Source organism: Mirounga leonina, unplaced genomic scaffold, assembly GCF_011800145.1.
Source record: "Mirounga leonina isolate KUSES-001 unplaced genomic scaffold, KU_Mleo_1.0 Mir_114, whole genome shotgun sequence".
In the NCBI taxonomy this organism is placed as follows: domain Eukaryota; kingdom Metazoa; phylum Chordata; class Mammalia; order Carnivora; family Phocidae; genus Mirounga; species Mirounga leonina.
This window is the reverse complement of record NW_023270265.1, coordinates 15,247,198-15,268,407: the sequence shown is the minus strand read 5'-3', so window position 1 is coordinate 15,268,407 and position 21,210 is coordinate 15,247,198. Positions and strand designations below refer to the sequence as shown.

Here is a 21,210-nt window from a genome sequence, read left to right as displayed (position 1 = left end):
CTCAGGGTCATGAGATAGAACCCCAAGTCGGGCTCTGCACTCAGCGGGGAGTCTGCTTAGATTGTCTCTCCCTCTCTGCCCCTCCCCGCCTCGAATAAATAAATCTTAAAAAAAAAATAGTTGTTGAGTACCTGCTATGTGCTGAGTACTGTTCTGGGTGCTGGGATTACAGTAGTGATCAAGATGTGTCCAGTTTTCACTTCATGGCACTTGCACTGTCCACTTGCACATGGACAAGGCAGGTGATAAACACATGGGGCGCCTGGGTGGCTCAGCCGTTAAGTGTCTGCCTTGGGATCAGGTCATGGTCCCAGGGTCCTGGGATCGAGCCCCGCATCAGGCTCCCTGCTCGGTGGGAAGCCTGCTTCTCCCTCTCCCACTCCCCCTGCTTGTGTTCACTCTCTTGCTGTCTCTCTCTCTGTCAAACACATAAAATATTATCAGGTAGTGGTAAATGCTATGAATAAAAAGCAGTGTGGGTGAGTACAGGGATGGGATAACTGGGTGATGGGCATTAAGAAGGGCACGTGATGTGATGAGCACTGGGTGTTATATGCAACTGATGAATCATTGAACACTACATCAGAAACTAATGTTAGCTAATTGGATTTCAATTAAAAGAAAAAAGAAATGCAAAAAGCAGTGTGGAAGAAAGGAGAGGTTGCAAGCAGAGGACTATTCTGAGCTATGGCCTGCAGTGAGGGAGTAAGCCTCTGAATATCTGGGGGAAGAGCATTCTAGAAAGAGCCTAAGTGTGAAATCCAGGGGTGAGAGTTTTCTTCCTGGGCCAGCACTATGTCCACCATTCCTATTGTCTTTGAAATCTGTGCTGAGTGCAGCAGGCATTTATCATCACATTCGTCCAGTTCCCTCTTACAGTAAAAACAAAATTAATAAAGGGAAACCTAACTAAAATGGAGCCGGGAGACCAGAAGGGGGAGCTCTCCAGCCCTACCACTCTGCATCAATTACTGGAAAAACTGTCACTTCAGACCCCAGCAGAATTGTCAACAGGAAAGAATCATCAGTTATAAGCACCAACGGGAGAAATGTACATTACATCTCTTCAGCAACAAAGCCAATGAGAAACCGTCATCACCCTGTACTCTTGCTTTACTCCAATGGACTTTCCTTCAAAACAACCCCTCCCAACTTCCTCTTCCTTCTCCAGAAAATAACATTCCTTTCCTTTCTTGGACTAGCCTATGGTTTTTGCCATAGCTTGCTTGTCCCACGTTGCAGTTCTCTGCTATTCTTGAATAAACTCATTTTTGCTGCTAAAATAACTGTTTTATTTTTAAGGTCATCAAAAATGTATTTGTTACACATAGGTATCTGTCAAAATTGAAATAAAGTGAAATAGACTAGAGGCGATATCCATTTCAAGAAAAATGAGAGAAAGCAAATTTGCTTGGGGAAGTGGTCTTTTCTTCGCTTGTTACGTTACCTGTCTGGCTCCTGTAAACGTTTGAGCTTGCCACCCCAATAGAGAGCTGACTCCCTCATTTGCCAAAGAGGATCTGAGACTATAACAGCACTCCAATCAGGAGTTAAGGGTTAAACTGCTTCAAGTTTCTGTGCTCCCAGCTTGCTGACCTAAGCTCCCTTCTTGCTGACCTAAGTCTCTTTGTCTATAGCAGAACTAACCTACTTTCCTTGAGATTTGCAGGCCACTGGCCTTGAGGAGTGAAGGCCCAGACTTTTCCAGAAGGTAAGCCCTGACCACCATCTAAAACACGTGCCACTGATGCTGGCCAGTCTGTTCAGGGTCATGTCCACATATGACTAATTGCCAGGGCACTGCTTCTGCATGGAGACCCCTACCTCCCCTTCCCCATTTCCAGTGCCATTCTCTGCCTAGTAACAAGACCTGGGGAGGATGGGCGTCTTGCCTAGATCTCACATGGATTTAGCAGTACGTTCCTTTTTACCTTGCCCACCATGGCAAAGATTAGTAACTATGTGTGACAAGCATTTATTTTCATAGTGAACACCTATTAAAGGAGGGTGGTTTGAAAAATAAAAATGAAAACAGGTGGGCTGTATCCTAAGTTATTAGGCTGGTTAGCCTCGGTTGGAATTCCCTAATGCCAAAGGTCATGGGAGGTTCACACACATTGTCAAGAGAGGAGGATGAGAGAGAAGGAGGGCAGTGGACAGCCTGGCCTGAAGGCCCCATCCAGGTGGCAGTGCCGTCCTGGCGCTCCAGCTCCATGGTGCTTTTGTTCTTTTCACTTGAATCCGGCTGTTGCAGGTCCTTCGGGTACATGCGTGTGGGGTGCAGCGTCAGACTATAGAGAGAACACAGGCTCTGAGTCAGCAGGCCTGGGTTCAAATGCTGCCTCTTTCTTACCACCAGGAGAACCTAGAAAGATTTCTTCGTCCTTCTAAACCTCAATTATCCCGCCAATAAAATGGGAGTGAAAATGCCTGTTTTGCAGGGTTGCAATGAAAACTCGGGGAGGCGGTACATGCAGGCAGTTGTAAGAGGCCTGATGTGTTGGTTCCACTCTACTCCTACCTCTTAGCCCTCTGTCCTGAGGGAATTCTGGACAGCACTAGTCACAAGGAGACTGCAAAGGCTGCTGGTGACTTTCTTCTCTCGTGCTGGTGGCCACATTTGCTTTGCAGGTGCTCTTTGACAAGAGACCATCAGGGCTGGTGATGCCAGTGTGCAGCCTTTCAGATGTGCTGGAGGATAAAAGGCCCTGCCCTGAGTCCCTGGAGTGCCTCCACGCACCGTACAGACAGAATATCTTGGCCCCTCCACACCTGAGCAGACCTGGAAACGGAAAAGGTAACACCTGGCACAGCAGGGTACCCCACACAGACTGCTGGCAACTGTACTCGTGGCTCAGTGGTTGAGTCACGCTGATTGTTCAACATTTTGAATAGCACCCCAGAAAGAAGGAACAGGCTACCTGCCACCAAAGCCTTATTGTCACCACCTTATCTTCAGAAGAAGGCAAGGACCAACTTCGCAAAGGGGGCTGTCAGGAAGGCAGTGGCTTCCAGGGTCTTTGTGTAGTTGCTCTAAACTGTAAACCCATGATCCTTGACTAAATAGCCTTTAATCCACTTGACAAACGAGTTCTGAGGCTCCCAGGGAATGCCTGGGGCACCCCTCTGTCTGGAACAAAGCCTGGTTTTGTTTCTCGGTAATCCCAAACCTGTTTGCTGTAGCACCACCTCTTTGCTTCAGCGTTTTATCTGTTGTTTTCACCCTCCTCTGATAAGCTTTCTAATTGCCTTACAGGGGAAAAGAAAAAGACCATTTGCCAGCAGTCTTTTTGGGCTCCTTAGCTTCAAACATTCTTCTGACACCAGCCCACAGTAGACATGGCTCATGGCGTTTAGTGTTGCTGGGTGGCCCCAGAACCCCACAGCTGTGACAGTTCTTGCTGTTCTTCTAGTGGCTTCACAATCCCACTGTGAGGTTCCCTTGACACTGCAGAATCTCTGTCCCCCTGCCGCCCTTGCCCCGTGTAGAGAGGGGTTCACCCTTCCCAATGCTGTGCGACAGCCTCTGTTGCATCTTTGGGCACGTGGAAGTGAATTTGTCTTATTGTCCTGTAGAAGTAAATGGAAATACTTATTTTGCATAAATTAATACATGGACTAGGGTCGGCCTCCATCTTTCTGGTTTCTGGAGAGTGAAAACTGTAAGGCCTGACAGTCTCAGATCCTAAATACAGAAGCCTCTTCACCTCTGGACTGAACACTTGAAACCAAAACATGTCCTTTTGCCGATGCTCATTTGAGTCCATTTTTCTAACACAGATGACAAGATCCTGACTAGTGCAGAAATTGGTCTTGCCAATGGGGTATCACCGCAGACTCTAAAATCAAACAATGACGGGGTTGGGTGGCTCTTCAGAGCGGATTGTTCTTTCCTGGCTGGAAACTTGACAATTCTCATATACTGGATATTTTTCCGTCTGCCCTTTCAGGCCCACCTGTCATGAGGGAGGCAGGAGGAAGCCCCTGGGAAGATGTGTAGGGGTGAATGGGATCCAGATGGCGCCTCTGGTAAAACCAGGGAGCTGGAGGGAGAGCTGATGGAATAGACGGGTGGGGCGGTTCTCATCTCCCTTCTCTGTGAGATAAGAAGCAAGATTATCTTCTGGGTGTCAAGGAGGCACAGGTGGATGGCAGGTTTAAGAGAAGTGATAACAATCTGGGAGGGCTCCAGAAAAGGATGGGAGAGTGACTGACAGGAAACAAGTACTCGATTTGGAGACTGGTGGAGAGGGGGCTCCACCAATCCTAGGAACCCAACCCTGATGAGGCATCAGTCCAAAGGAGAGCCAGCTGGCTGTGTGTGGCTCTCTGAATGCTGAGCAGCTCTGTGGGGGCAGAGCTGGGGCAGGGGGCTTGCGGGCTGATGGACAGGCAGGGATAGTGTGGGCACAGTGGAAGACGGGGTGCTGAGGAGCTCATGCTCTGGCTGACATCCTACTGGAGTCCACCCTCCTTTGCATGGCAAACTGCAGTCAGTGAGGTAGCAGCTCTTCCCACAGTAGCCCAAATTCCCAGAAACGGCAACTGAGAAGATAGGAGGACACCTGAGGCACAGGGGGGAATGTGCCATGACCACTCTTACCTGGCTTTATGGGCTCCATGAGAAATTGTCCATAGGAACAATGTCCATTAGGAAGATTCCATTTCAAAGCCTGGCTTGTAAAGGCCATCTTAAAACAGTCTTTAGGTTTTAGGTGGTGAGAGAGGACAGCATGTTCTCTCCCATTGCCACCTGATCAATCAAATGTCAGCAAGACTGAGCCTCTGCTAGCAAAACAGTGTTTCCTATTCCAAAGACAGCTCTTCCCAAGAGATTAAAAATTAGACCAGTAGTTGTCCACTAGAAAACTCCTGAACATTCTTTGTCATAATTATAGCAGGGAATAGAAAACCTAGTTTATAGAGTGTTTTATGTTCACTCTTTGCCATCTGTTACTTCCTGAGTCTTCACAATAGCCCTGAGAGGTAAGTAGGCTCATCCCACTATTTCTATATTTCAGTTGATGATGTGAGGTGCACCCACCCTCATTCTTCCTCCCTCCTTTGCCCTGCTCCCTGAGACTATAGTCATTTCCCTCTGACAGTGTATGGAACTCTACGATTTACTAGCTAGTCACTGGATTTTCCCCCAGTCTCAGGCCTTGCTCATTGCTGCTTAAAAGCCATAATACAGTTTATTACAATAAACGTTTTAAAGGCTCACTTGTAAAATGGACTTGGCAAAAAGAATAGATACACATAAAGGGCCAAGCAGTGTTTTTTCTGTATCATCTGTCTCCCATGGGAGGGAGGAGTCTATGTTAATTAAATTAAAAGACCAACCACCTATCAATTTAGCAAACGTGAATCCCCCTGGGTTACAGTAAGGGAAGTTGTATTTCTGAAAATAAAATAATCCTGGATTGGAACTTGAAAGGAAGGAGTTGCTGTGCAATCAGAAGGCACCGAATGGGCACTCGATGAATATTTATCAAATCAACGTATCAAGACTCCTGCATGTGCCAATACTTTGCCCACCTTTTCTCAAAGGCCTATCTGTGAACTACAGGGAAGCAATGTTTGGGGATCATCAGGAAAGATGTTTACCCAGTAGATATGACAAGATGTCACATGGTTTCTCATAAAATGTGAAATTGAAGCTACTTCTGAGAGAAAATTAGCAAGTAAAAACCTACATGTACTGAGATCATCCATTTATAGAAAGCAGCTGCTCCAACCTTCCCTTTTCCCCAGAATCACCAGCTGCAGACGGACCTCATGATGGAAAGGGTGTGTTCCCAGTGAAGTGTGGCCTCGTGCTTGTGGCTGTGGCACTGCCCTCAGTGTGAAAGCAAATGGTACATCACAGAGACAAAATCCAGCAGAGCATTGCCAACACTTCCCAGAGTAGAGGAGGCTTGGGCCACCAGACTCTGGGGCAGGGGGTGGGGGAGTGGAGGTAGAGGGATGCAGCAAGCTGCTGTTGCTTGGCGTTACCTGCCTCTATAAAAAATGATGACATCATGGGCGCCTGGGTGGCTCAGTGGTTAAGCGTCTTGCCTTCGGCTCAGGTCATGATCCCAGGGTCCTGGGATTGAGCCCCACATCGGGCTCCCTGCTCCGCAGGAGGCCTGCTTCTCCCTCTCCTACTCCCCCTGCTGTGTTCCCTCTCTTGCTGTGTCTCTCTGTCAAATAAATAAATAAAATCTTTAAAAAAAAATAAAAATAAAAAATAAATGACATCACCCTTTATCAGGCTCTGGGCTGAATCTTGAGACACAGTCTCTCATTTATTTTTCATGCCAATCTTTTGAGAACTTGGATTAGAACCTACTTCTGTCTTAACCTGTGCACAAATATTGCTCTGATTCTGCATTCACCCAGCTCCTCAGGCAGCATTTTCTAAAGGAGGAGACTGTGATCAACAGAGACCATGAGATACAGCCGAGAGTGAATGCTGGGAGCAAGCAGATCAGAGTTCTGATTCAGATACTTTCATTTATGAGCTGTGATAGACAGTGAGAGGGTCTTCTCTTTCCTTATCATTCTCTTTCTTCAAGTGAGAAGACTTGGTGACCTCACAGGGAAAATCCCTTTGCTGCTACAGGGAAGCCTCTCCATACGTGTTCTTCCTTTCCTCATTCCCCTTGTCAGTGTGATGAGGGGAACTTGGTAGGTCGACATTCATCTATGGGTTTCTTGGGAGTTTGGTACAACCCTGTGGATTCACAGATCAGAGCAAGTAATGGGTTTGTCCGTATACTCGGATGCCGAGCATCACAGCCCAGAATGTGGTAGTCCCAGCAGGACACTACTCCCCATAAAGACCTGGCTGCCAAGCAAGCCCACTTCCCAGGAGAGTTTCTTCACTTTGTTCTTTTTAACTGTAGCAATATTAAATATATTGGCACAACACTGTCTGCGGCCTTGAAAGTCCGTTTCAGAGTTGAGCAATGGAATATTTTCTCTCCCAACAGTTGGAGCTTGGGAGGGCATGGCAAATGTCCTGGGGCCAGCAGTGACTAGAGGAAGAGGCTGGCTCAGAGAGAGGGTCCTGGGGCAAGTGCAGACCGTGTGTGCTCCTTCACAAGCATTTGCATCTGGTGGGGCAGAACACGGAGTGCGAGCTTTGCATCCGGTCAGGGGCAAACTAGTCTGCTTGTAGTTACTCTGTGATAGGCTATCACATAGCCTGAGTATCCCTGACAGGGGAGACAGCTCTGTTGAGTCCCAGGGACTGGTCCAAAAAATGAACCAAGTCTCCAGGTTCTCAACAAACAGTTTTGTGATAATAATTCTCAGCCCCTATTTGCATGGCACTTTACAGTTTCTATCACCCCTTCCACATGCATGGCTTAATTTAAATCTCACTGCAAGCCTGGTGGCTGGTATCACTGGTCTCAATTTATACAAGAGCAGCAGTGCAGCAATGGCTCCCATTTCCAGTGCACATGTTGGGTGTCAGGAACTGTGCTGGGCACTTTTTGGCCACTCATTCACTCATTCAACAAGTAGCACCTACTGTATGCCTGGTACTTCTCTGAGTGTTGAGAATAAAACCATGAGCAAAAGAGTCAAAACGCCTGCCCTAAAGGAGCTGACAGTCTAGCTGAGGGGAGGCAAGCAATGACAAATGAACAGGTAGGTCACTGTGTCTTAGGTAGGTGATGATCTGTGCTTTGTAGAAACCTAAAGCAGGGAAGGTGAGGAAGAAGTAGTGTGTGGGGGCTGGCATGTGGGTGGGATGTTGTATAATTGCTCAGGAAAGGACCTACCGAGAGGGTGACATTTAGGTAAAGGTCTGGAGGTGTCCGCGGCCAGCAAGGAGGGTGAAGGCAGCTGGGACGGAATGCATGGGGGGCCCGTAGGAGACATAAGGCCAAGTCACTTTGGGCAAGTGACAGGGCCAGTGTGATATGTCACATGACCCTCAACTTACCCTACCCTGTAACATGGTGGAGAAGGCCCAGACAGCCAAGTAGAATGGTGTTAAATGGGAACTGAACAAACCAGAAAGCACATACAAAAATTGATGAAATCAGAATTAAGTCTATAGTTTAGTTATACTATTCTACAACTGTACCAATGTCGAGTTTTGGGGTTTTGAAAATGTGCTATGATTATTTAAGATAGTATCACTAGGAGAAGCTGGGTGATGGTACCCAGAAACCCACTGTACTGTTTTTGCAACTGCTTGTGAGTCTTAAATTATTTCAAAAGAAAAAGTTGTTTAAAAAGTGAGAATATGGGGCACCTGGCTGGCTCCGTCAGAAGAGCATGAGTTGGAGCCCCACACCGGGTGTAGAACGTAAATAAATAAAACTTTTAAAAAGTGGGAATAGGACTTAAAGGCATGCAAACACAGAAAGAATAGAGCACTAAGAGAAGAAAGCAAGATGCAGAAAGAACAGTGTGTGTAATGCCCTATGAATTGTGTTCCACAAAGCATGCACACACACATGTATGTGCAGACCATTTCCAGCAAGCTTGAATCAGTGGCAGCCATGAGTTCAATCTAGAGGAACAGACAGACTGGGAGACAGGTGGAAGAGAGGCATGTGTGTGTGCATCTAAAATACATTTTAAAATAAAGGGAAAAATAAGATCCATTCAGTCTGTAAAGATGGAAGTTGAAATAGGAGCAAACATTGAAAATCAATCTGGCAGGTTTGGGTAGAGCTGGCTGCAAGACATCTGGGGAGGGCTGCTCATTTTGTTTTCCTTTCTCCCCACTCCCTGTGAGCAGCCCTCACCCCTGCTCACAACATCCTTTCCCCATCACTCAGCCTCCTGGGGATGGGAGGCAGAGAGTGAGGGGGTGGGAAAGCAGAATCACCTTCCTGCCAGCACCTGATGAGTGGCAGATGAGCTCTTTCTAACCATGGCACTGAGTGACAAGGTCAGGATCTTTCTCCTGCTCTGGAATACCTGCATTAACCCAGGTGCAATTCTACCCCGTGTGGCTGCTCTCTGCCAGGCACTGTGCTGATCAGTGGGAAGGACATCAACAGGACTGTCTGAGTCACGGAGTTCTCAGCTGTAAACAGCAGAACCTCCTCTAGTCTGTGTGAGCAGGAAAGTAATTTATGAAAGATAACGGGAAACTCACAGGTTTTATGGAAGGCCAGAGATGCAGGCTTGGTTTGTCCGATGGAAACCCCAAACCCCACTGCCGATGGCTCCAGGTAGATCTCACTGTCACTGGTCACAGTCACTGCACACTGGCCTCTAGAAACCCTTGTCCTAGAAGCTGCCTAGCCACCACCCTCATCCCTAGGTAAGTGGTTCCCATGCATCCTCTTTAAGGGAGTCCTGCTCAGTGGGTCTGATTGTGGAACTGAGGTCCCATGCTTGTGACCTACATACAATAGGACTCATACCTAGGAAATTCTTCAGACTTGGTGTTTCAAAAGAAACCAAGGGGCTACAAGCCATGAAAAATATGCCCCTGACTTCCAGGAACTTAGAGCTGATGTGGTTTAAACATATGTGGTAAAAGCAGAAGTGTGCAGGAGCCTGTGGTTTCCTTGGTGAGTGGGGAAGCAGACCTTCAAGGGAGCAGGAGAGTACCCCAAGCGGTGTTGGGGGGGTGGTAAGACTGATTTTAGGGCTGGTAGAGGATGGCACCGGAGAGGATCACTGTGGTCAGCTCTGAAGACCCTGGAGAGCCAATTGGTGAAGAGGCCTGAGCTCTACTCTGTGGGTAGAGGAAAACCCTGGGTGGAATTTGAGGCACTCTAGCAAGCTGTGGAGCAATTAGGGACAAAATGGTGTGGTGGGTTGCATTGTGTTCCCCCAAAATTCATATGTTGAAGTCCTAAGCCCTTGTACCTCAGAATGTGACTCTATTGAAGATGGGGCCTTTATTTTTTTAAGATTTGTTTATTTATTTGAGAGAGAGAGTGCGTGCATAGTGGGGGGGAGGGGCAGAGGGAGAGAGAGAACCTCAAGCAGACTCCCCACTAAGCATGGAGCCTGAAGCCCCAAGTCTGAAGCCCAATCTCAGGACTCTGAGATCATGAGCTGAGCCGAAATTAAGAGGCGGAGGCTTAACTGAGCCACCCAGGCACCCCTGGAGATAGGGCCTTTAAAGATGTAATTGTGGGTAAAACAAGGATGAGCCTTAATCCAGGTTGACTGGTGTCCTTTTGAGAAGATTAGGAAGCAGATGGGCATAGAGGAAAGACCATGTGAATACTCAGGAAGCTGAAGGCCATCTGCAAACCAAGGAGAGAGCCTCAGAAGGAACAAATCCTGCCAACACCTGGATCTCAGGCTTCTGGCCTCCAGAACTGTGAGAAAATAAATTTCTGTTGTTTAAACCCCCCAGTCTGGGATATTTTGTTATGGCAGCCTGAGCAAACTCATATAAATGGTAAGTCCTTTAAATATACCAGGAGGCTCTGCTTGTTGCTGCCCCTTAAAAGCCATCCTGGGCATCATGGGAGCAAGCAGGGTTTTTGGAAGATCATCGTTGAACAAAGAGGAGGAAGGCTTGCTTGATGCAGCAGGGAGTAAAGACTGAAGATTCAAGAAGAGTTCTAGGAAGTTCGAGCTGTTCGAGCCCAAGGGGCTTGTCAAGGGAAAACAGGGCTCCCGAGTGCTGCTCTCTCATGCCCTGGAGGCTGGGTTTGGGACATTCCTGCTCTCAGACTCCAAGAGCAGCGCCCTGGCGGCTCTGCTGAGCTGACCCACTGAACTAGTCTCACGCCTTCTTGGAGTCCAGCTTGGCCACCTGGCTGTGGATTGGCATCCATGAGTCATGTGCCTGGCCATCTACAGGATGAAGGCTCAGGAAAGCAGTTCTCCTCTCCTCTGCTCTTTCAAGTTAAGGGCAAAGGAGGGGTGCAGATGGCAAAAGTAAACGTATAATTGGGGTAGAGACCTGATTTATGAACAAGTAAGGCATCTAAAAACATAGTTTCTTGTCGGTAGTCGACCTTCTGTAAACACTGAATGTGTTCTTGGTGAGGTGTCTTTCTGAATAGTACCAAGTGGGTGGTTGTCCTCTCTTGTATAAGTTTGGTGTGACTTTCCCTGGGTACACAGCCTGTAAAGATTCCTGCTCATCACCATGGTAGATAATTGTGATGTAACCCGCCGTATTTCACTTCATGATACATAGTGATCGTTTGCTCATGGCATTTCATATTCTCTTACCTCCTTGGTTTACCAGGTTTTTGTTTGTTCGTTTTGTTTTATTTTTATTTTGTTTTCTTGAATCAGCATGTTTTCAACCAGCCCTATTCTTGGGCATTTGGGTTTGTTTGCTTGTTTTTTTTTCAATTTTCCCACTGCAGTGAGTATTGTTGAGGAGGAGTGTCTGTCTCCTTCGCTGTGCCATCCTTCTTAGAATCAAGTCCTCCAAGTGAAAAGGTGAAGTCAAATGTTGCAAACAGTTTTAAGAAGTTGGAGATGCACTCTCACATCCCTCTACATAAAAATTGCCATAACAGAAACCATCCTTGTGCATTTTGCTTCCCATACATACCTCTATTTCCCTCTGGGTATTAGGCATTAAATAATTATTCTTTTTTTTTTTTTTTTAGATTTTATTTATTTATTTGACAGAGAGAGACACAGCGAGAGAGGGAACACAAGCAGGGTGAGTGGGAGAGGGAGAAGCAGGCCTCCCACGGAGCAGGGAGCCCGATGTGGGGCTCAATCCCAGGACCATGGGATCATGACCTGAGCCGAAGGCAGACGCTTAACGACTGAGCCACCCAGGCGCCCCTTAAATAATTATTCTTGCTGTTCACCTCCTCCACCAGGAGAAGCAGACTCCCTGCTGAGCAGGGAACCCAATGCGGGACTCGATCCCACGACCCTGGGATCTTGACCAGAGCTGAAGGCAGATGCTTAACCAACTGAGCCACTCAGGCGCCCTACTGCCTCATTTCTTTTCTTTTCTTTTCTTTTTTTTTAAGATTTTATTTATTATTTGACAGAGAGAGAATGAGAGAGAGAGAGCACATGAGAGGGGGGAGGGTCAGAGGGAGAAGCAGACTCCCTGCCGAGCAGGGAGCCCGATGCGGGACTCAATCCCGGGACTCCAGGATCATGACCTGAGCCGAAGGCAGTCGCTTAACCGACTGAGCCACCCAGGCGCCCATCATTTCTATTCTTTAAATTATACATACTCTGAAAAAGCAGCTAAAAATCACCTATCCACAAGGGTTTCTTGAACCTCCTCTGTAGTAAAATAGCACACTCTCATTGCTCTGTGACTTGGGACTCATATTTAGCTTTTTCCAGTTTATTTGAAGTATTCTGTGTAGGTCTTCTTTCTTTGCTAGATTACCTGAGGGTAGAAGCTCCACCTTTAAACCACCTGCCAGAGTCCAGCAGGCATCCTGGTAGAAGACATTCACTTGGTGATTACCATCTGAATTCATTAGTTCTCCTTCCCAGCCCTGCTTTACATTACATAATGTTCTGGGCAGCCTCTGGGTTTTGGCTGCCTTTGTCACTTTATGCAATGCTCAGTGCCATACCAAATAAGCACACTCCATGTGGTCTATCTAATGGTAGGTCCTGGCTTCTCAATTTGTTATATTATTGCAGCCTGGTAATTGTAACCTGTTGGCAGATGTAGGCCTTTGAATGTACATGAGAGGATTAGTGCAGATATAGAAATGGAGTAAAATGAGGAACTTTAATGTGCCATTTATATAAGATAGTAGTTCTCAACCCTAGCTGTTTGAGAATTTTGTGGAGGGTTTTTGAAACTTAGCAATGCTCAGGCCCCATCCCAGACCAGGTACATCAGACTCTTCAGGGTAGGAACTGCATACTTAAAAACTTCTTGATCAACTCCTACCTGTAGCCACAGTGGAAAACCGTCGATAATTTCAAAGCAGTACTTCTCAAATTTTAATGTGCATGCCAACCTTCTGGGAATCTTGTTAAAATACAGGTTATGGGGTGCCTGGGTGGCTCAGTTGGTTAAGCGACTGCCTTCAGCTCAGGTCATGATCCCAGGGTCCTGGGATCGAGTCCCGCATCGGGCTCCCTGCTCTGCGGGGAGCCTGCTTCTCCCTCTCCCACTCCCCCTGCTTGTGTTCCCTCTCTCGCTGTGTCTCTCTCTGTCAAATAAATAAATAAAATCTTAAAAAAAAAAAAATACAGGTTATGATTCTGTGGGCCTGGGGTGGGAGTGATGTCCAGGATGGCCTCAGGGGGTGCTGAAGCTGCTAGTTCTTCCAGCACACTTGGATCACCGAGGATCTGAAGCAGGGGCTCTCCCCCTTGGTTGAACATTCGAATCACTTGGGGAGTTTTCTAAAAATATGGCAGGCTCAACCCTATGCTCAGAGATTCTGATTTCATTGTTCTGGGGTGGGGCCCAGGCATAAATTTAAAAATACTCAAGATGTTTTACATGTGTATTTGGGGTTCAGAACCAAAGGAAAGAGGAGAAATGAAGCATTTCTCCAGAGATAATGCCACAGAAAAAACAAAACAAGAAACTTGGCCCCAGGCACACTTTGGCTCATAACAGCTATCTGATTAAAGAGGAAGGCCTTACTTTTTCTTGAAATGTCTGTTCTGAAATAAAATTTGGAAGGATTTAAGCTTGCTGTAAGGAAATGATCAGTGACATGAACTGGACAGTACTGGAATTTAGCTGTGGGTGAACCCAGAAGCACTTTTCTTAGACAACTTTAATATTGATGAGATTGTCCCCTTCTGAGTGAGGAGCAGATGGCAAGGCTGGCCCGAGTTACATGACTTGGGGACCCACTGACGCTGCCGCAATGCCACATGTATTATTTTAAGTGCAAGGATCTTGATGGAGTCACACACTTGCCGAATTCCAAGTGGGAGACTAAGGTCTGTGAGGAGTGTCTTTGTAGCCAAGATGGAATTAACTGTTGCTATGAGGAAGTCTCAAGTCAGCAGGGCCAGTTGGGGGATTCAGCTCTGTTGGGCTGCTCTCTGGAATACGTACTCCCTTCTTTCAAATTCCCATCCTGAAGGAGGTTTAGTTTTTCAGTGCCATTCCTTTCTTTTTCTTTCTTCCTTCCTTTCCTTCCTTCCTTCCTTCCTTCCTTCCTTCCTTCCTTCCTTCCTTCCTTCCTTCCTTCCTTCCTTCTTTCCTTCCTTTCTTCCTTCCTTCCTTTTTTTATTGTGGTAAAATATATAAAACATAAAATTTACCATTTTAACCATTTTTAGGTGTAAAATTCAGTGGCATTAAGTACATTCACATTTCTGTGTCACCATCTCCAGAACTTTTTCATCTTCCCAAACTGAAACTCCGTGCTCATTAAACAACCATCTGTTCCCTCCTCCACCCAGTCCCCGGCAACCCCCATTCTACTCTGTCTCTATGAATTTGACAACCTTAGGTACCTCATCTAGGTGCTATCATACAGTATTTGTCCTTTTGTGACTGGCTTATTTCCAGATAATGTCCTCAAGGATCATCCGTGTTATAGCATGTCTCAGAATTTCCTTCCTTTATGAGGCTGAATAATGTTTCATACATTTGGGGTGCTTCTACCCCAGGCTTATTTCCTTTTTTTTTTTTTTTAAGATTTTATTTATTTATTTGACAGAGAGAGACACAGCGAGAGCGGGAACACAAGCAGGGGAAGTGGGAGAGGGAGAAGCAGGCTTCCCCGAGCAGGGAGCCCGATGCGGGGCTCCATCCCAGGACCCTGGGATCTTGACCTGAGTCGGAGGCAGACGCTTAACCGACTGAGCCACCCAGGCACCCCGGCTTATTTCCTTTAAGTAGGTTTGAAACTTGATAAATATTTTATTATTAAATACCTATATCCAGATGGGTTGTATTCAGGATAGGAAATAACACCCAATCATCTGAAGGTATTCTAGAAGTTGGCCAGTGTCACTTTAGCCTTAGCTTGTGGCCATTTGCAAGAACAGGAGTGGCTGTGAGCACAGCGGAGGGGGTTGCATGTGAAGGTGCAGAGGATGACCTGTAGTGTGCTTTACACTCTAAACCCTGTGTTGCTTCACTGGCTCAGTTTAACTCAAGTCAGCACAAAGTTTGTGTAGATGTTTTTGCTGGATTACTGTGGACACCAAAGGTCTAGTGCTTGGGGTGATAAAACAGAGAGTACCCAAATTATGACCCTAATTGTCCTATTTCCTCAGCAGCTATGTCCATAAGAGCCACTCCCCACACCCCTCCCCACAGTCCATCTGATGTCTTCATGCCAGGCTCAGCCTGTAGCATTTTGCAAGAACAGGAGCTGCTCTGATGACAGAAGCATTGGCATAAATAGCGTTTCCCAAACTTGCCTGATCACAGACACAGCTGGGAAGTTTGATGAAATACACATTTCTGGGGCCCATCCCAGAACCTACTGAATCAGAATCTATAGGGGCGAAGGAATCTGAATTTTAACAAGTGCCTCCGAGAGACTTATGGCACTAGCAGTGAGTGGAGGAATGAGCACTTGACTTAAACACCTGAGTGCCACAGATTTTAAGTGTCTGGAAAATTCCAAATATATGTATTGAGTGTGCCCCATGCTAAGTCCTTAATGGAACAGGAAGGATATTGGATTGGGAGACTGGCTGGCTGGCTGGCTGAAGCAGGTTCCCAAGTATTGCCTTGGTTGGGTCACCACATATTACAGCTGAACCTTGGTTTTGTGGTTCCAGAAATCTGACATTGTCTTTCTATAAAGTGTCAGTGTGGCTGTAGGGTGTGATTGTACTGGACCAAGTTAAGGGCTAGTGAAATGTTCCTCTCTGATATGAGTGCATCTCCAAAGAGGCCAAGGCATCCATGTCCCCTGGATTTGGCACTCCCCCACCCTGGTCAGTGCCGCATCATCACAGGTATGTCAGTACAACCCTCTTCCAGGGTTCTGTGAATCGAGTACAGAAAGGAGTGACGTGAGAAGAGCCCCCATGCTAGAGTCAGAGTAACTGAGTCTGAATCTCCATTCTCTTGTATACCAGCTGTGTGACCCTGATAAGTTTCTTAATCTCTCTGAGTCTCAGTTTACTCACTGTAAAATAGGGATAATCAGGTGAATATGAAAATTAAATGAGATTTTAAATATAAATTAACTCAAATATGTAATGCCTTCTCTCTGCCAGTTCTGTGTCCCCTGAGCCTGGGTCAGTAACTGAAAATCTAGTCTGGGCTCAAGGTGCCCCTCCCCTCTTTCCTGCCACATTGCCTATCCCGTTTGGCACACTGCTTCACCCAGAGGAAATGTGTGCATTTCTCCCTACTGTTCAGTGCCAACTCCTTTGCCCTGTAATTGTCTGACAGCCTAGCGAGTTTTTCTCACCAACTTTTTTTTTTTCCTTTGCCGTAACAAAATAAAGGATTTGATTACATTGTTCTCTGGGAGAATTTTTTGACCTATTGCATTTTCTAGGGGACGCTGTCCAGATCTCAAGCTGCCCCACGGCGGTCCAGCCTGAGGTTGGAGGCCCAGGCCCAGACTGCCCTGGTCTCCCCACTGTCCAGGACCCCCACCGCAGGTGCCTGGGAAAATCTTTTTCCATTTATCATTATGGTTTTTACTCTTTGGGGAGAGTGTTGAAATGTCCTCTTTTGTTAAAATAAGTCAAGGGACACCTTTTGGAAGGAAACATTATCACAAAGGGCCCTGGAGATAGCTGCTTCTATGTACACTTTGGGGAGGGGCAATTTAAATCTGGGGTTTCTGGAGGGCGATGAGCCCTAAAATGGTTTGCACCATTGAATGTGTGGGTGGATTATCCCAGGGAGATGGTCCCTATGTAACAGCACTCCAACCGGTCTTAAGGGTTGACTTGCTTCAAGCTTAGGCACTGCTTGCTTGCCGACCTAAGCCCCTTGGCTTGTAGCAGAACTAACCTACTTTCCTTGAGATTTTGCAGACCACTGACTGGCCTTGAGGAGTGACGGCCCAGACTTTCCCAGGAGATAAGTCCTGACCACATTTTTTTTTTTTTTAAGATTTTATTTATTTATTTGAGACAGAGAGAATGAGAGAGAGAGAGCACATGAGAGGGGGGGAGGGTCAGAGGCAGAAGCAGGCTCCCCGCCGAGCAGGAGCCCGATGCGGGACTTGATCCAGGGACTCCAGGATCATGACCTGAGCCAAAGGCAGTCGCCCAACCAACTGAGCCACCCAGGCGCCCAGTCCTGACCACATTTGAAAACAGCTGCCACTGGGGCGCCTGGGTGGCTCAGTTGGTTAAGCGACTGCCTTCGGCCCCGGGTCATGATCCCAGGATCCTGGGATAGAGACCCGCATCGGGCTCCCTGCTTGGCGGAGAGACTGCTTCTCCCTCTCCCTCTGTCTGCCACTCTGCCTACTTACACTCTCTCTATCTCTGTTAAATAAATAAATAAATAAATAAATAAATAAATAAATAATCTTAAAAAAAAAAAACCCCAAACAGCTGCCACTGAGGGCAGTAAGTCTGTTCCACATCATGTCAACATATGATGAACCAGGGTCTCCTGCACAGAGTGCCCCCTCACTGTTTCCCCTGCTTTCCCCTTTACAACTTTCTGGCTTCACCTGGATGGGGGAGATGGTCTTTGGGATGTTGGTCCACCATCTTCCCAGGTTGCCAGCTTCCTGAATAAAGCAACCTTTCCTTTCCTTTCCCACCATCACTTGTTTCTTGAGTATTGATTTTAGAGCAGCGAGCAGTCAAACCTGAGTTCAGAATTGGTTCTCTCTCTGGTAACACCTAGTTTTCATCATATTCTTTCTGAGCTCTATGATCCCCACCTGGAGTGATTCTTTTTTTTTTTTTTTTAAGATTTTATTTATTTATTTGAGAGAGAGAGAATGAGAGACAGAGAGCATGAGAGGGAGGAAGGCCAGAGGGAGAAGCAGACACCCTGCTGAGCAGGGAGCCCGATGCGGGACTCGATCCCGGGACTCCAGGATCATGACCTGAGCCGAAGGCAATCGCTTAACCAACTGAGCCACCCAAGCGCCCGTGATTCTTTTTTTCTTAATATTTTCAAAAAATTTTATTTGAGAGAGAGAGTGAGCACGAGCAAATGAGATAGAGCAGGAGCGGGGGGAGGGAAGGGTGGATGGGAGAGGGAGAAGCAGACTTGCTGCTGAGCAGGGAGCCCCATGAGACGACGCAGGGCTCAATCCCAAGATCCTGGGATCATGACCTGAGCCACTCAGGCGCCCCCCACCGGAGTGATTCTTTGTTCCTCTTGGCTGAGCCAGCTCCCATCCTAACTGGCCTCCATGCCAGGGACAGTTCCCTTCCCATATTCCAGCAGCAGTACTGCTGGCACATCCTGAGTAGGGAGGGCAAGAAGAGTCAGGCTGGGACAAGCTGCCTGGCCCCACAAGAGCCCAGATCCGCTTCTGGGCCTATCAGAACTCACTGCTATCTTTCTTTTTTTTTTTTTTAGATTTTATTTATTTATTTATTTGAGAGAGAGAGAATGAGAGACAGAGAGCATGAGAGGGAGGAGGGTCAGAGGGAGAAGCAGACTCCCCGCCAAGCAGGGAGCCCAATGCGGGACTCGATCCCGGGACTCCAGGATCATGACCTGAGCCAAAGGCAGTCGCTTAACCAACTGAGCCACCCAGGCGCCCTCACTGCTATCTTTCTGTGCCTGCAGGGCAAGGTGGAATTTAAGAGTGATGCCATAGATGATCTGTGTGTTGATAGTTCAGGTTCTATGTGTTCAGGTCCAGCTTCCTGAAGGTGGCACTTCGGTGTTGCCAGCCAAAGAGTGACCTTAAGTTGGTGAGGGGCATCCCAGACAGTTGGAGCTAGTCCTGGGGAGGTGGGGCATCCTATTCCCTTCTAACAGGCCTTGCTCTTGTCTCAGTGACAGCCCTACTACACCTGTGTGTTATCACAAAAGCCAAGTGCCAGAAAATCTTCAACAAGGAGACCTGCAGCTATAAGACGGTGGAACAGAATCACCCAGAAAGGACCTGTATTGTCAGTTGAATGGATAATGTAATGTGCTTGTAGTGGGCCCAGGGCTCCCAGCCTGAGAGGGCCCAGGTTTTCCCAGGCCAGGCCTTGTTCCTTTTTGGCCTCTAACAATCTATGATTGTCTAACCCTACCTACCGGTAAAAAAGCTTTTGAGCAAAGACTTAAATCTGTGTATGCTTTTAGTTTATAAATTATTATGTATTAGTTTATAAATTATGTATGTATTAGAAATCATGCAGTGAAAGGAAACAAAAAATAAATATGAATAAAAGTTATAATGGCTTTATAATATATACTGCAATAGATCATTGTATGTCTCCTACTTAGGGGACCACTGCTGCTTCTGTCACTTATGATATGTCTGAAGTCTGCTGCCCTGGTGTCCAGCTATCCGGTGAACAATCCAAAAAATACATGTGTCTTCGAGATGAAATCAGATCCCTCATTTTCTTTGAGGTCTCATGCTTATCCTTCCTTCCTCTTCTTCAGAGAGCATCCTCCATACTGTGTCCCACATATATTGTGTTTACTTGAGGTTAGGACAGGTTTTTTTGTTTCTTAAGTAAGCACTAGACACAGTGTAGGGCTTGAACTCATGACCCCAAGATCAAAAGTGTCCCATGTTCTACCAGCTGAGCCTGCTAGGCACCCTAAGTTTAGGGCACTTTAGAGCAGGACAGCGTGGGAGAAGCGCCTCCAAGACCACACACCCTGATGGGGTATTAAAAGGCTAGGAACTCTGCCTTGTAGATGGAAATGGCTTGGGTGCAAGGCTCTAGTATATTTTGCTGCATACAGACCACCCCAAAACTTCGGAACTTAAAACAGTGACAACGTTGATCATCTCTTGCTGTATCTGCGTGAGAGAATATTTGTTCACTCCACAGCTCTTTACTGAGTGCCTGGGCCAGGTAGTGATTGGAGCCTGGGGCTAAGCAATTAACCAGAGAAACAAGGTCTCTGCTGTCCTGGGGCTTAGAGTCGAGTGTGTACGTGACAGATGACGAACAAGCAAACAGTCCTCTGTTGAACAATCTGTGGGCAATTGGTAAAGAGCTTTATTTTTCCTCTGCCCCTGAACCCTACCTGTTTAAACATGCTGTGTGGACTAGTTGAGCAATCTAGGCAGGCCCTTTAGTGTTTTTGGTCCTAAGATAATTAAAAAGTGCTTTGGTCACTTTTAGTTACAAAACAGTATCAATCCAGAGTCTGCATCTGAATTGAAGAGGGGAACAAGAGAATTAAGGGTCAGGTATAGTCTTGGCTCCCTCTGCCAGTGGCAGTGCTTAGGATGATTTTCTTTCTCTTGGGGCTTTTGTGGGCTTCTCCAACATGCCCTGCTGCTCCTCCTTCTCCACAGCTCCCCTTCCAATTCAGGCTATGACTGCCTTTTAGTTTCTGTATTCAAACCCACGTTTCCCATTGCTTTCTTCTGAGATTGCCTTGCCCCTTGTCACTCTTGGGTGGGACCTACTTAGATGGTCTTTCACCTTGCTGAGAAACATGGAGAGCAGATAGCTGAGTACTGGGGACCTCTGTCAAAGCTGAGACAGAAAGATGCCTATATTAATATCTGGTCACAAATAAACAAAAAAGTTCTAATGTGGGTAATGCCACATGCACAAATTTTGAGAAGTACAGAGCGGTGGGATGCGGAGAATGGTATGATGTGGTGCAAACGAACATATGCTTTGGAGTCAGATGATGTGGCTTGGAATCTGGACTCTGACATTTATTTACTAAAAATTAAAAAAAAAGTTGTAGCAAAATATACAGGATGTAAAAGCTACCATTTTAACCATTTTTAGAGTTTACAATTGAGTGGAATTACATTCACATTGTTGTGTGACCATCCCTACATCCATCTCCAGAACTTTCCATCATCCCAAACTGAAAGTCAATACTCGTTATACAATTAGTCCTCTCCCCCAGCCTGTGACAAACGCCAGTGTGTTTCCTGTCTCTATAAATCTGACTTACTGTAGGTACCCTATATAAGTGGAATCATACAGGATTTGTCCTTTTTTTGAGTGTTCTGACATTTATTTTTGCAAGCGTATATTAAAGCTAAAATCTGTCTTGTGAGGACATTTGTTGTGAGAGAATCACTTAGGGTAATCTTTGGCACACAGTGTGCCTTCAACAACTTTGCTTCACTTAGTGGGATTTATTCACGAAGGGTGAAAAGGACACGGACCGCGTGTGCCAGAAAAAGTGCGCTTGCGCTCTGTGCTCTCTAGAGGGAGGACAAGGGCTTTGCACTGACCCGAGCGGAAGTCTCGCGAGAGTGTCAGACGCGT

The 21,210-nt window shown here is 46.7% G+C and overlaps 1 long non-coding RNA gene across 1 annotated transcript; it reads left to right on the top strand.

Moving 5' to 3' along the window:
* Positions 1–115: 115 nt before the first annotated feature.
* On the top strand, positions 116–19,137 carry LOC118022994. The gene is made up of 3 exons (XR_004682618.1): positions 116–1,711; positions 2,632–2,797; positions 18,797–19,137. It is a non-coding gene; the product is annotated as an uncharacterized LOC118022994 (long non-coding RNA).
* The last annotated feature ends 2,073 nt before the right edge of the window (positions 19,138–21,210 follow it).